General features: G+C 35.3%; 1 pseudogene; it reads left to right on the top strand.

The window, feature by feature from the left end:
• Positions 1–1,326: 1,326 nt before the first annotated feature.
• LOC145766710 (uncharacterized) lies at positions 1,327–14,527 on the top strand (annotated as a pseudogene).
• Positions 14,528–15,180: the final 653 nt, after the last annotated feature.

The raw sequence follows: 15,180 nt of genomic DNA on the forward strand, positions 1-15,180 counted from the left end.
AAAATTCATGAGGCATTGATCATCAAATCTTTAAACCCAGGGCTCAACAGGCAATTATTTGCTTGCGGAGCTTCTTACCTTTTAACAGTTTTTTGATTAAATTATCACGTCTTGTGCTTTTCGCATTACTTTGTTTTGTGCCACTATCTCTTGTGCTTCTGTCATTCTTGCGTAATCTGCCTGAGTCCTTGTCTGAACAATCAATTAATTTTACCTCTGAAATACTTGACCCGTTGCGCTGTGTAATTTTCAGTTATCATTTTGTGTGAGCGAGGCAGTTTCTCAAATATTTAGATTTGACCATATTTTTTTGCTGTGATACTATATGATTCTTTAGCATTTCTTTCAATAATGTATTTTTTCTTATAGGCTTGAAAAGGGCTATATGACTAGCCGAAAACGTTTGCTTGTTGTTTTTTGTTTTTATAATGTTAAATGTAGTGTTGTTGCTTAGTTATGTCTGTTTATGGTTTAAAAGAGTTACCTCTCTACCCAAACTGTATAAAAATACCATATAAATTAAATAGAATTAAAATAGTTATGCAAGTGAGGTATATATATAACTTGTCAAAAAGCCAATGTGGCCCATTTGACTCCATTTTATTCAAACAGAAAAAATACAAAAAGTACAAAAGTGGGACTATTTATATTTTCAGCATACTAATTCAGCATTCTGGGGTGTATGCTGTTCAGTAAATTTTCATTCCAGCTTAATTACTTTTTGAGGTATACCAAAGTTTTTTTGGTAAATTTTCAAATTTTAATATTTTCACATTTTTTGGCCACTTTTTGCATCATCTGAAGTATGTTTTCCAAGTGTAGATCTGTGTTTGTTTTACATGATGCAAATCTATGGGAAAACAGCTTTAAAATGAGCTATTAAATTCCGATTTTAAAAAAGAATAAGTAGGAAAAAATTGTGATAGGTAAACAGTAACAGAATAGCCCGTGTGCCCCCGCGTCCCATTTGACCCCGCTTGACCCTACTGTTTTTATCACTAGGCAAAGTTGTTGAAGTGTTCACGATTTTTTTTTTGTGTTTGATTGAGGTATTATCAAGCAACATAACCATACCTAAAGTTATAAACCAAGTTTTTCACCCTTTAAATTGTTTTGATTTTTGAAAATGTTAGGCTATTTTATCTTTTTTTTCAATCAGGCTGAAAATTATCTGCTCTTTTTCACTTTAGTTATGTTGTGAATTCGCTAATTACATGTATTAACTTTTCAGGTTAGGTATTGTAGTCTAGCAGGTTTTGCAATTGTTAGATACTAATTTTGTTTGGTCAAGATTTGACAAAAACATTTCCACCTTGATTATTGAATATGAATCAACATGAAAATATTTCTGTGAAAGTTGAAATTCCTGAAGCCATTGAACTGTTTCAACTCAACAAGGAAGAAGACATGATGTTATCACATGAAAACTTCAACTCCAAGACATTTGTGGACATTACTCTACAAACTTGTAATGGATCTTACAAATGCACATATTGTGAAGCGAATTTTCAGTTTAAGAGTGAATTGAATATTCATCAACGTATTCACACTGGTGAAAAACCATATAAATGTAAAATATGTTATAAACGTTTTTCATGTTTTATCAGTTTAGATTGTCATAAGCGAATTCATGCCAGTGAAAAAACATATAAGAATAATGCATGTTCTAAATCATTTTCAAGTTCTTATAATTGGAATGCTAATAAGAGAATTCACACTGGCGAAAAAACATATAAATGTACCGGTAATGCATACAACAAATCATTTTCAGATTCTAGTCGTTTGAATGTTCATAAAAGAATTCACACAGGTGAAAAGCCATACAAATGTAATGTACCGGAATGTGACAAGTCGTTTTCAACTCGTAGTAGTTTGATTCGTCACAAACGAACTCACACTGGTGAAAAACCATACAAATGCACTGCATGTGACAAATCATTTTCTGAATCTAGTACTTTAAATGTTCATAACAGAATTCACACTGCTGAAAATCCATACATATGTGATGAAGGTGACAAGCCGTTTTCAACTCGTAGTCATTTGTTTCGTCACAAACGAACTCACACTGGCGAAAAACCATATCAATGTAATCTATGTGGCAAATCATTTTCTGATTCCAGTTGTTTGAATCTTCATAAGAGAATTCACACTGGTGAAAAACCATACAAGTGTAATGTATGTTGCAGGTCGTTTTTATATCGTAGTCATTTCAATTATCACAGACGAACCCACACTGGTGAAAAACCATACAAGTGTAAAGCATGTGACAAATCATACACATCTAGTAGTAGTTTGATCCATCACAATCGAATTCACACTGGTGAAAAACCATACAAATGTAAAGCATGTTACAAGTCATTTTCAACTTCTAGTAATTTAAATGATCATAAGAGAATTCACACTTGTGAAAAACCATATAAATGTAATGTATGTAACAAGTCATTTTCAAAATCTAGTAATTTGAATGATCATATCAGGAGAATTCACACTGGTGAAAAACCATACAAATGTAATGTATGTAACAAGTCATTTTCAACTTCTAGTGATTTGAATGCTCATAAGAGAGTTCACACTGGTGAAAAACCATATAAATGTAATCAATGTAACAAGTCATTTTCAACTTCTAGTAATTTGAATCGTCATAAGAGAATTCACACTGGTCAAAAACCTTATAAATGTAATGTATGTAACAATTCATTTTCAGATTCTAGTACTTTGAATGCTCATAAGAGAATTCACACTGGTGAAAAACCATATGTATGTAGTGAATGTGGCAAGTCATTTTCATCTTCTAGTAATTTGAATAGTCACAGAAGAATTCACACTGGTTAAAAACACATAAATATAATGTTTGTTTGTGTTGTCCTTAATTTTTATTGGAAAATAGTCACGTATATTTGCTCTGCTTGGATTTTTTTATCATATATAACCATCATATGTGATCATATCAGCTACCCATGAACTATTTTACACCTGTGTAAATAAATGTGATTTGTGTTGAAAATCGTTTTCACTTTCGTTTAAATCAGGGGTTCTTAACCTTTTTTGTCTTGTTTACCCCTTGCCAAATGAAAAAAGTAAAATTTACCCCCACCGTTTTGGTGGCCCCTTGTGATGTCCGTGTCCAGACTTCGAGGTCATAAATCTCGTTGCGACTTCTACTGACTTTTCAATCATCAATTGTTGGAAAATTTGTGTAAATTTATTTTTGTACTTTTCTACTCCACAGATCTAATTTTGTCTAAAAGCCCTAAATTTTATCATGTAGGCCTACATCTATAATGGTATCATCACTTTTTCCTTGAGTTTGCATATTGAGCTGGTTCAAACTTGAAAAAATGTCTGTCAAGTAAACCAATGCACCAATAAATTTGTGGTCGCCAAAGTGCTTATACTCATCGGGGATTTGCGTTCTCCATTTAAATCTCGATTTCACCATATAGTTCGAAAACTCGAGACAAAACAATACCCCGAAAGAGCCACTGAACTTCGGTGTGATAAAGGAAAACAGAGTGTTGTGATCTCATCTGCTCACAAACCACTTTGAAAAGACGATGTTTAAGAGCACGTGCCCTGATAAAATTCACACATTCAACCACATGCTTCAATACTGCTTTCAAATATTCTGGAAAAGCTTTACTTGCCAGTGCATGTTGATGAAGGGCACAGTGAGTAGAAATGATGTTCGGTGCGGGTTTTTTCACCAGAGTTGTAAAGCCAGACTTAGCATTGAGCATAGAAGGGGCACCGTCTGTGCAAAGTGAACCCACATGTTTCCAGGATATATTATTTTGAAAGAAACTATCATTTTTTTCCAGAACATTAACCGCTTTGGTAGTCGTCTCTAAACTTTCGCACATCAAGAATTCCTCTTTCATCTCACCAGCATGCACATATCTACAGTAAACCAACAAATATGCACAGTTCGACACGTCAGTGACTCGTCTAGCTGAAGACTAATTCTTGCCTTACTAGCTCGAATTTCGTCTTTGTGGTCGAAGTTCTAATTAGGTTGTGTACTGTGAAAATGTAGCACACATACCCTACCCTGCTGAAATGAAACTGGTAGTCTACTTGCGTGGAGATAAAAAAAAAAGAAGAAAACTTACATTAAGCATAAATTTGAATCAAAATCGAATGCAACACTATCAGTTTTTTAATAACTTAAAAAATGAAGTTTGCTTTAATTTATGATTCAGTAAATTTACCCCCGGTTAAGAACCCCTGGTTTAAATCATCTCGGGCAAATTTCTACGAGTAAAAGAAAACCTTTCTAATGTCATATTTTTGACTAGGCCTAATCACTTTCACAATTTGACTACAGTAGAAATACCTTTTTCATTGATGAGAAACGTATAAAACATACAAGGTGCGAACAAAATCCTTGGACTGCTTTAAAGTGTAATATTTCTGTAAATATTGAATAAACTCGCAAAATATTTTAATGTTGTATTGCCAAGACAGTAACTAACAATCGTACAAAGTTTTATTCAATATGTCCTCCTCTGGCCTGAATAACAGGCTCAAGTCTACTTCTGAAACTACCTACCGCTTTGCATAGGGTTTCTTGGGGTATTTTGCCCCATGCTTTTTTGAGAGAGCACTGAGTCATGGGATGAAGCACAGGCATTTGCTCCCAAAATGGTCCAAACACAAAAGTCCATTGGATTCAGGTGTGGTGATGAGGGCGACCGAACTTCCTTGCTCAAGAAATGAGGAAAATGGTTCTGGCACTTTTCCTGGGTTTTCTTGGACATGTGGGATGTCGCACCGTCTTGTTGGAATGTGAATGGCTTTCTTTTGAAGTGTTTCTTATCCTCTGCAAGGGCAGGAGTAAAACTTGTCTCAATGTACGAATTGGTGTTAACTTAAGCTCTTTGTAGAACAAAAATGAGAAGAGACTTCCAGGTTTTGGAGACGGTGGCCCACATCATGACAGAAGACGGTTTCTGGCGCATGAAAACTTTTTTCATGGAGCCAGGAATGTCTGCAGAAGACTTAGCAAGAATACGATCATTTTGTCGGTTACACACTGCTTCAACATTGAACAATTTTTCATCTGAGAAAATGATTTCTCCTGTGTCCGTACCTGACTAGGCTGACTTCATTTTGTTCAGATGAATTTTAGCTCGAGCAAGTCTCTTTTCTTTTTGGAGGTCTGTGAGGTGTTGGCAAGTTTGCGTTTTGATGGGCAACAACTTCAGATCGGTTTTAATGATCTTCCTGATAGTCTTTTCATTCACATCCATTTCGCGAGGCATTTTCCTCATGGATCTCTTGGGATTGCGGCGGATTCTGGCTGGAACCGCATTAGTGACCTTTGTGGTATGAGAAGTTCAGGGTCTCCCACTTCGAGGGCGATCTTTGGCTTTGTTCAGTTATTTAAGCCTGCTAACAGTGTGATAAACTGTTGATTTTGGTGCTTCAAGAAGCTTTATTATCTCTGAATTGGTCTTGCCTGCTCAATGATAGCTGCACGCTTATCACTCATACTTGAAAATAAAGCTAAATTATGATACACTGATGACATATTCTGAAAGATAAGGTTTGATACTATAACTAATATGCACTATTAAACACTTACTAATTCTATTTAAGGACATAGTAAATTAAAATTTCATTTTAGTCCAAGGACTTTGTCCGCACCCTGTATTGTAATTGTCATAATTTTCATGCTGTTGTTCTTTAAATAATCATAACAATTTCATACTTCTTCAAAGCTTTCATTTTAATGTGTGATTGTATATGGTCGACGTAGCGATTCAAAAGTTACTGTAGTCAAGAAGTTACCACCGCTTGTGAACTGAGTAGAAGTGAAAGTTTTATTTTTGTTGGAAAACGTCAGTCTTAAACAAATGTGAGCACAAAGTTCTTTGGATGAGCACAAAGTTGATATTTGGGCAGAAATTGCAGAAAGACAAACGCGAAGCTCTTGTAATTCAAATTAATGAATTTCTTGAGCAACTGACAATCTTTCACATAACACCAGTTGCAAATCACTGACTAAGTAATAAGAATGTTACGTAGTAAGAACGCTGTACAAAAAAATAACTTTTACAGTGCCCTTATCTTGGATAGCAGTGAAGCAATGTATGAGCGCTTTCCACTAGGTTACAGAACTTAGATGTTGATGCAATGTTAAATTGACTAGAAGCGAAAATCTCCATAACAAACCTTTCAACTATTCGTGAATATGATTAGAAAATCTGTGCAAAAAGCAATGGGTGTGGACTGTGGCTATTGTTCTTCTCATTCCTTGTTGGTTTTAAAATATCAAACGACTATATGACATACATCATTTTCTTGTTCATATTTTCATTCCCCTTCTCCATGATAAGTAATCCATCTTACCACTCCAGGAAGGTTAAATGATTTCAAACAGCTCCTTTACTGTCGCTTGTTTGAATCATAATACATATATACTGTTTTTATCTCTAGGCAAAATTGTTGGAGTAACGAAGTGTTCACGATTTTTTTGTGTTTGATTGAGGTATTATCTAACAACATGACCATACTTAAAGTTATAAACCAAGTTTTTCACCCTTTAAATTGTTTTAATTTTTGAAAATGTTAGGCTATTTTATGAGTTTTTTTTTTCAATCAGGCTGAAAATTACCTCTCTTTTTCACTTCAGTTATGTTGTCAATTCACTAATTACATGTATTAACTTGTCAGATTAGGTATTGCAATCTAGCAGATTTTAGCAACTATTAGATACTAATTTTGTTTGGTCAAGATTTGTCAATTAAAAACATTTCCTCCTTGATTATTGAGTATGAATCAACATGAAAATATTTCTGTGAAAGTTGAAATTCCTGAAGTTATTGAACTGTTTCAACTCAACAAGAAAGAAGACATAATGTTGTCACATGAAAACATTACTCCACAAACTTGTGATGGATCTTACAAATGCACATATTGTGAAATGAATTTTAAATTTAAAAGTGAATTGAATATTCATCAACGTATTCACACTGGTGAAAAACCATATAAATGTAAAATATGTTATAAACGTTTTTCATGTTTTCTCAATTTAGATTGTCATAAACGAATTCATGCTAGTGAAAAAACATATAAGAATAATGCATGTTCTAAATCATTTTCAAGTTCTTATAATTGGAATGCTAATAAATGTAATGTACCAGTATGTGACAAGTCGTTTTCAACTCGTAGTAGTTTGATTCGTCACAAACGAACTCACACTGGTGAAAAACCATACAAATGTACTGCATGTGACAAATCATTTTCTGAATCTAGTACTTTAAATGTTCATAACAGAATTCACACTGCTGAAAATCCATACATATGTGATGTATGTGACAAGTCGTTTTCAACTCGTAGTCATTTGTTTCGTCACAAACGAATTCACACTGGCGAAAAACCATATCAATGTAATCTATGTGGCAAATCATTTTCAGATTCTAGTTATTTGAATCTTCATAAGAGAATTCACACTGGTGAAAAACTGTACAAGTGTAATGTATGTTACAGGTCGTTTTCAACTCGTAGTCATTTGAGCTTTCACGGACGAACCCACACTGGTGAAAAGCCATACAAGTGTAACGCATGTGACAAATCATACACATCTAGTGGTACTTTGATTCGTCACAAACGAATTCACACTGGTGAAAAACCATACAAATGTAAAGCATGTTACAAGACATTTTCAACTTCTAGTATTTTAAATGATCATAAGAGAATTCACACTGATGAAAAACCATATAAATGTAATGTATGTGACAAGTCGTTTTCAAAATCTAGTAATTTGAGTGATCATAAGAGAATTCACACTGGTGAAAAACCATACAAATGTAATGTATGTAACAAGTCATTTTCAACTTCTAGTAATTTGAATGATCATAAGAGAGTTCACACTGGTGAAAAACCATATAAATGTAATCAATGTAACAAGTCATTTTCTACTTCTAGTAATTTGAGTGATCATAAGAGAATTCACACTGGTGAAAAACCATACAAATGTAATGTATGTAACAAGTCATTTTCAACTTCTAGTAATTTGAATGCTCATAAGAGAGTTCACACTGGTGAAAAACCATATAAATGTAATCAATGTAACAAGTCATTTTCTACTTCTAGTAATTTGAGTGATCATAAGAGAATTCACACTGGTGAAAAACCTTATAAATGTAATGTATGTGACAAGTCATTTTCAACTTCTAGTACTTTGAATGCTCATAAGAGAATTCACACTGGTGAAAAACCATATGTATGTAGTGAATGTGGCAAGTCATTTTCATCTTCTAGTAATTTGAATAGTCACAGAAGAATTCACACTGGTTAAAAACACATAAATATAATGTTTGTTTGTGTTATCCTTAATTTATATAGGAAAATAGTCATCTATATTTGCTCTGGTTGGATTTTTTTATCATAACCATCATATGTGATCAACTGATCATATCAGCTAGCCATAAACTTATTTACACCTGTGTAAATGAATGTGATTTGTGTTGAAAATCGTTTTCACTTTCATTTGAATCATCTCATTCTCAGACAAATTTCCTTGAGTAAAAAAAAACCTGTTCAAATGTGATATTTTTGACTAGGCCTAATCACTTTCACAATTTGACTACAGTAAAAATACTTTTTTCATTGCCGAGAATCGTACATATAAAACATACAGGATGCGGACAAAGTCCTTGGACTGCTTTAAAGTGTAATATTTCTGTAAATATTGAATAAACTCGCAAAATATTTCAATGTTGTATTGCCAAGACAGTAACTAACAATCGTACAAAGTTTTATTCAATATGTCCTCCTCTGGCCTGAATAACAGGCTCAAGTCTACTTCTGAAACTCCCTCCCGCTTTACATAGGGTTTCTTGGGGTATTTTGCTCCATGCTTTTTTGAAAGAGCACTTCAATGCCTCAACTGAGTCATGGGATGAAGCACAGGCATTTGCCTCCAAAATGGTCCAAACACAAAAGTCCATTGGATTCAGGTGTGGTGATGAGGGCGACCGAACTTCATTGCTCAAGAAATGAGGAAAATGGTTCTGGCACTATTCCTGGGTTTTCTTGGACGTGTGGAATAGCTCACAGTCTTGTTGGAATGTGAATGGCTTCCTTTTGAAGTGTTTCTTAGCCTCTGCAAGGGCAGGAGTAAAACTTGTCTCAATGTACGAATTGGTGTTAACGTAAGTGCCTGGTAGAACAAAAATGAGAAGAGACTTCCAGGTTTTGGAGACGGAGGCTCACACTATGACAGAAGACGGTTTCTGGCGCATGAAAACTTTTTTCATGGAGTCAGGAATGTCTGCAGAAGACTTAGCAAGAATACGATCATTTTGCTGGTTACACACTGCTTCGACATTGAACAATTTTTGATCGGAGAAAATGATTTCTCCTGTGTCCGTACCTGACTTCATTTTGTTCAGATGAATTTTAGCTCGAGCGAATCTCTTTTCTTTTTGGAGGTGTGTGAGGTGTTGGCAAGTTTGCGTTTTGATGGGGAACAACTTCCCATTTCGAGGCCGATCTTTGGCATTGTTCAGTGATTTAAGCCTACTAACAGTGTGATAAACTGTTGATTTCCGTGCTTCAAGAAGCTTTATTATCTCTGAATTTGTCTTGCCTGCTCAATGATAGCTGCACGTTTATCACTCATACTTGAAAATAAAGCTAAATTATGATAAACTGATGACATATTCTAAAAGATAAGGTTTGATACTATAAATATGCTCTATCAAATACTTACTAATTTTATTTAAGGACATAGTAAATTAAAATTTCATTTTAGTCCAATGACTTTGTCCGCACCCTGTATTATAATTGTCATAATTTTCATGCTATGTACTTTGAATAGTCATAACAATTTCATACTTCTTCAAAGTTTTCCAATTTTAATGTGTGATTGTGTATGGTCGACATAGCAATTCAGAAGTTAATGTGGCCAAGAAGTTACCACCGCTTGTGAACTTAGTATAAGCGAAAGTTTTATTTTTGTTTTAAAACGTCAGTCTTAAACAAATGTGAGCACAAAGTTGTTTGGATGAGCACAAAGTTGATATTTGGGCAGAAATTGCAGAAAGACAAACGCGAAGCTCTTGTAATGCAAATTAATGAATTTCTTGAGGAGCAACTAACAATCACGTAACACCAGTTGCAAATCACTGACCTAGCCAACCAACATCATTGTATTAAGATCGACTGTAATTTTCATAGAATTTTACGTAATAAGAACGACAATGTACGAAAAAATAACTTTTACAGTGTCCTTAACTTGGATAGTTTTGCATAGCAGTGAAGCGATGTATGAGGGCTTTCCACTAGGTTACAGAACTTAGATGTTGATGCGATGTTAAATTGACTAGAAGCGAAAATCTCCATAACAAACCTTTCAACTATTCGTGAATATGATTAGAAAATCTGTGCAAAAAGCAATGGGTGTGGCTATTGTTTTTCTCATTCCTTGTTGGTTTTAAAATATCAAACGACTATGACGTACATCATTTTCTTGTTCATATTTTCATTCCCCCTCTCCATGATAAGTAATCCATCTTACCACTCCAGGAAGGTCAAATGATTTAAAACAGCTCCTTTACTGTCAGAACTGTTTGAATCATAATACATACTGTTTTGATCTCTAGGCAAAATTGTTGGAGTAACGAAGTGTTCACGATTTTTTTGTGTTTGATTGAGGTATTATCAAACAACATGACCATTAGGGTGGCTCTTAAAATTCAGTTTTTGAATTTTGCATGGGACACCCTTTCAAATGGTGAGGTTGTCAAAAAAAATAACTCTTGCAAATTTTTTTTAAATTTGAAGTTGATTTAGAGGTGGTCCTCCCCCCCTAAAGTTCTGTGCCCTCTCTCGAAATACCAAATCTGCGTATCTCGAAAACCACTTGAGCTAGAGATACGGTTTTTGTGTTAAAAGATGCAGAAAACATGGTTTTCTATCTGCTTTCTGAACATTGAATGCATCTATCTTGAGTAGAAAAGCAGTTATTTAGAAAAAACGCATTTGACCAAATCTTGATTTTACAACCTTTTTTGTGACCACGAAACCGTCTACAAAATTTCGTTTTTTTTTCTTAATTTTTGCACCTTAGAGGGAACACTGGTAACGATATTCATTTCAAAATGTAATTCTGGTCAGTACTGCAAGAAGCGATATTATCGACAATATTTTACATATTGCCTTGCGTATCGTGACAGGATGTCTGCGACCTACACATTGTACACAATCGGACAATTTCCCTGTCCTTGCAGGCAACCAACCAGCTGAGTTTTGTCGCGAAGAAGCCATCCTGTCTCTTTCTCGGCATTACGAACCCCAACCACTTGCTCCACTCAAGTCTCTACAAGTCTGTGAGCGAGCAATCGAGCATCCTCGCCAACTGAAATCGAGACACCCATTTGTATGTGACGCACAACTCCTGATGAAAACCGCTGAAAACCAATCCATCAGCGCGGCTACCTGGGAGGACAACAAATAGAGCTCAGAGAGGAAGAAGAACTCCTCAAGGCTCTAAAGTTTTATCTCTGACACCAGCCCCCATCCAACCAGAATGCATAATTTGCCAAGGAAGGCCTGGGTGTGGCACAACCGCCTGCGTGCTGGGCTACTGGAGTCAGACTATTCCGCTCAAACATGCACAAATTGGGGATGGCTCCATCCGCAATCTGTGAGTGTGGCATAGAGGAACAAACCACAGACCACACCATCTGTAACTGCGCCAAATGGTGTGCGTGGTCTGCTTGAACTGGATGACGAATCAATGCAATTGCTACTCGACACCTGCTCAAGCATCTAAACCACATCGGCACTGCCCAAGGGTGGTAAAAGATAGAGCCCCTTGACCCCTGGAGTAACAAAGAAGGTTTAAACAAAGAAGAATCGACAATATTGTTCTTGTTGGAATTTGGATTCAACAGTTTCCTGTGTTCAGTAACAACTTGCAAAAGAAACTGAAGTTGGTACTCATCTTCAGTTGAGAGTTTGTTAAAATCCGGGATTAGACTGAGAGCAACTCCTCTCTCTGCTCTGTCATTGACTACTGAAAGTCCCTTCGCCATGTGTAAAGCTTGAATAAATGCACCATCTTCAGTCCAATGAGCAGGATCCTTTGAAAGTCTAATTATTGCTTCATCTTCACCCAACAGCTGAAGCCATTTTGAATTAGAGGTGCAATACTGTTCTAGACCCTTATTGCTAAGAAACGCATCTACTTTGATGCTTCGTCTCCTTGGTGGACGTTCTGCTGTTTCATTTAACATGGTTGCCACCATTACCTTGTTACTTTCCACAGACAATCGAGAGTCAAACAAGGCTAGTTCAACCATTTCTTCAGACAGATACCATAAATGCAGACCAAGCTTTTGCATAAATCGCCTTCGCCTTCCAACAAGTGCAATGCATAGCACCTGAAGCTTGAAAGCAGATTCCACACTCAGGAGTTTCTTCAAGGAATATGACAAAAAACGGGCAATTTAGCTATTCATGAATGCATAAAAGTTTAGGATTACTTATTTCGTTTATTACTTTACCAGTTTTACAGGTTAGTTTATGAACTTTGTTTATTGAATAGCTTGGGCCACAATACTTGTTTAGCACTGTTTTGTGCTAGAATACCGAAAACAGGTTTTTTCTAAATAACTGCTTTTCTAATCAAGATAGACGCAATCACTGTTCAGAAAGCAGATAGGAAATCATGCTTTCTGCATCTTTTGACACAAAAACCGTATCTTTAGCTCAAACAGTTTTTGAGATATGCAGATTTGGTATTTGGGAGGAGGGCGCAAAACTTTAGGGGGGGAGGGCCACCTCTAAATCAATTTCAAAGTCAAAAATTTTTTTGCAGGAGTTATTTTTTCTGACAACCTCACCTTTTCAAAGGGTGTCCCACACAAAATTCAAATTTTTTTCATTTTTTGCCAAATAAGAGCCACCCTAATGACCATACTTAAAGTTATAAACCAAGTTTTTCACCCTTTAAATTGTTTTAATTTTTGAAAATGTTAGGCTATTTTATTTTTTTTTTCAATCAGGCTGAAAATTACCTCTCTTTTTCACTTCAGTTATGTTGTCAATTCACTAATTACATGTATTAACTTTTCAGATGAGGTATTGTAATCTAGCTGGTTTTTGCAACTATTAGATACTAATTTTGTTTGGTCAAGATTTGACAATTCAAAACATTTCCTCCTTCATTATTGAAATAAATGAACATGAAATTATTTCTGTGAAAGTTGAAATTCCTGAAGTCATTGAACTGTTTCAACTCAACAAGGAAGAAGACATGACGTTATCACATCAAAACTTTAATTCCAAGACATTTTTGGATATTACTCGACAAACTTGTAATGGATCTTACAAATGCACATATTGTGAAATGAATTTTAAATTTAAGAGTAAATTGAATATTCATCAACGTATTCACACTGGTGAAAAACCATATAAATGTAATGTATGTTATAAACGTTTTTCATGTTTTATCAATTTAGATTGTCATAAACGAATTCACGCCAGTGAAAAAACATGTAAGAGTAATGCATGTTGTCAATCATTTTCAAGTTCTTATAATTGGAATGCTTATAAGACAATTCACACTGGTGAAAAACCATATAAATGTAATGTATGCTACAAGTCTTTTTTAAATCATAGTAATTTTATTCGTCACAAACGAGCTCACACAGGCGAAAAACCATACAAATGTAATGCATGTGACAAATCATTTTCAGATTCTAGTTATTTGAAAGTTCATAAAAGAATTCACACTGGTGAAAAGCCATACATATGTAATGTATGTGACAAGTCGTTTTCATCTCGTAGTCATTTGTATCGTCACAATCGAACTCACACTGGCGAAAAACCATACAAATGTACTGCATGTGACAAATCATTTTCAGATTCTAGTTACTTGAATCTTCATAAAAGAATTCACACTGGTGAAAAACCATTCATATGTGATGAATGTGACAAGTCGTTTTTAACTCGCAGTCATTTGATTCGTCACAAACGAACTCACACTGGCGAAAAACCACATAAATGTAATGTATGTGACAAGTCGTTTTCAACTCGTACTCATTTGAATGTTCATAACAGAATTCATACTGGAGAAAAACTGTTCAAATGTGATGTATGTTGCAAGTCGTTTTTATATCCTAGTCAATTGATTCGTCACGAACGAACCCACACTGGTGAAAAACCATACAAATGTAATGTATATATGTAACAAGTCGTTTTCAAGTTCTAGTAATTTAGATGATCATAAGAGAATTCACACTGGTGAAAAACCATACAAATGTAATGGATGTAACAAGTCATTTTCAACTTCTAGTAATTTGAATAGTCATAAGAGAATTCAAGCTGGTGAAAAACCATATAAATGTAATCTATGTAACAAGTCATTTTCAACTTCTAGTACTTTGAATGCTCATAAGAGAATTCACACTGGTGAAGACCATACAAATGTAATATATGTGACAAGTCATTTTCAACTTCTAGTATTTTAAATGATCATAAGAGCATTCACACTGGTGAAAAACTGTTGTGTTAGTCTCGAATGACCACAGAAAACCTCAGTCATCGCTCACGTAGCAGTGCTTGCGTCGCCCAACGGCAGGTACGCGCACAGTGCTGTGTAATTACCATTGCATGGCGTCTCAGGGCATAACATGAATTATGCCTTTACACTACACCTCCGCCCAAGCATCGAGGTACTGTAAAGACACCATACAGAAACAGGTGTATAACCACACGTTGCAAATATAGTACAATAAACAGAATAAGTTTTCACACGGTTCATGGGAAGATAATAGGGTATGGTGTTAAATAAGATCAGTTAAGCTTCTGTAAGCAAGTCTCATGTATACAAGTTAAACAATCATGAAACTTCGCGGAACGTTGTCAACTTTCATATCGTGAGACACTTTCAAGAAAATATGGTAAATTGAAACAATATGCACTAGTAAGACACAACTATGGTCCTACATTATCTCCCCATCCAAAAAAAACACAAGACGTAAGCAGTTAATATGACAAGCGTTTAGGGGTCCACGTCTTTTAGGCGCTGACAGTTAGGCGCTGGTCTAATAGGCGCGCACACTGTGGTGTCTGGATATTTAGGTGCGGAGCACTGTGGCGCCCGTTCATTTAGGTGCTATTCCTAGTAAAGTCTGTAGATTGTATCAGCTTGGCAGGTAGGGGCGT

The sequence above is a fragment of the Aplidium turbinatum genome, chromosome 3 (assembly GCF_918807975.1).
Source record: "Aplidium turbinatum chromosome 3, kaAplTurb1.1, whole genome shotgun sequence".
NCBI lineage: Eukaryota > Metazoa > Chordata > Ascidiacea > Aplousobranchia > Polyclinidae > Aplidium > Aplidium turbinatum.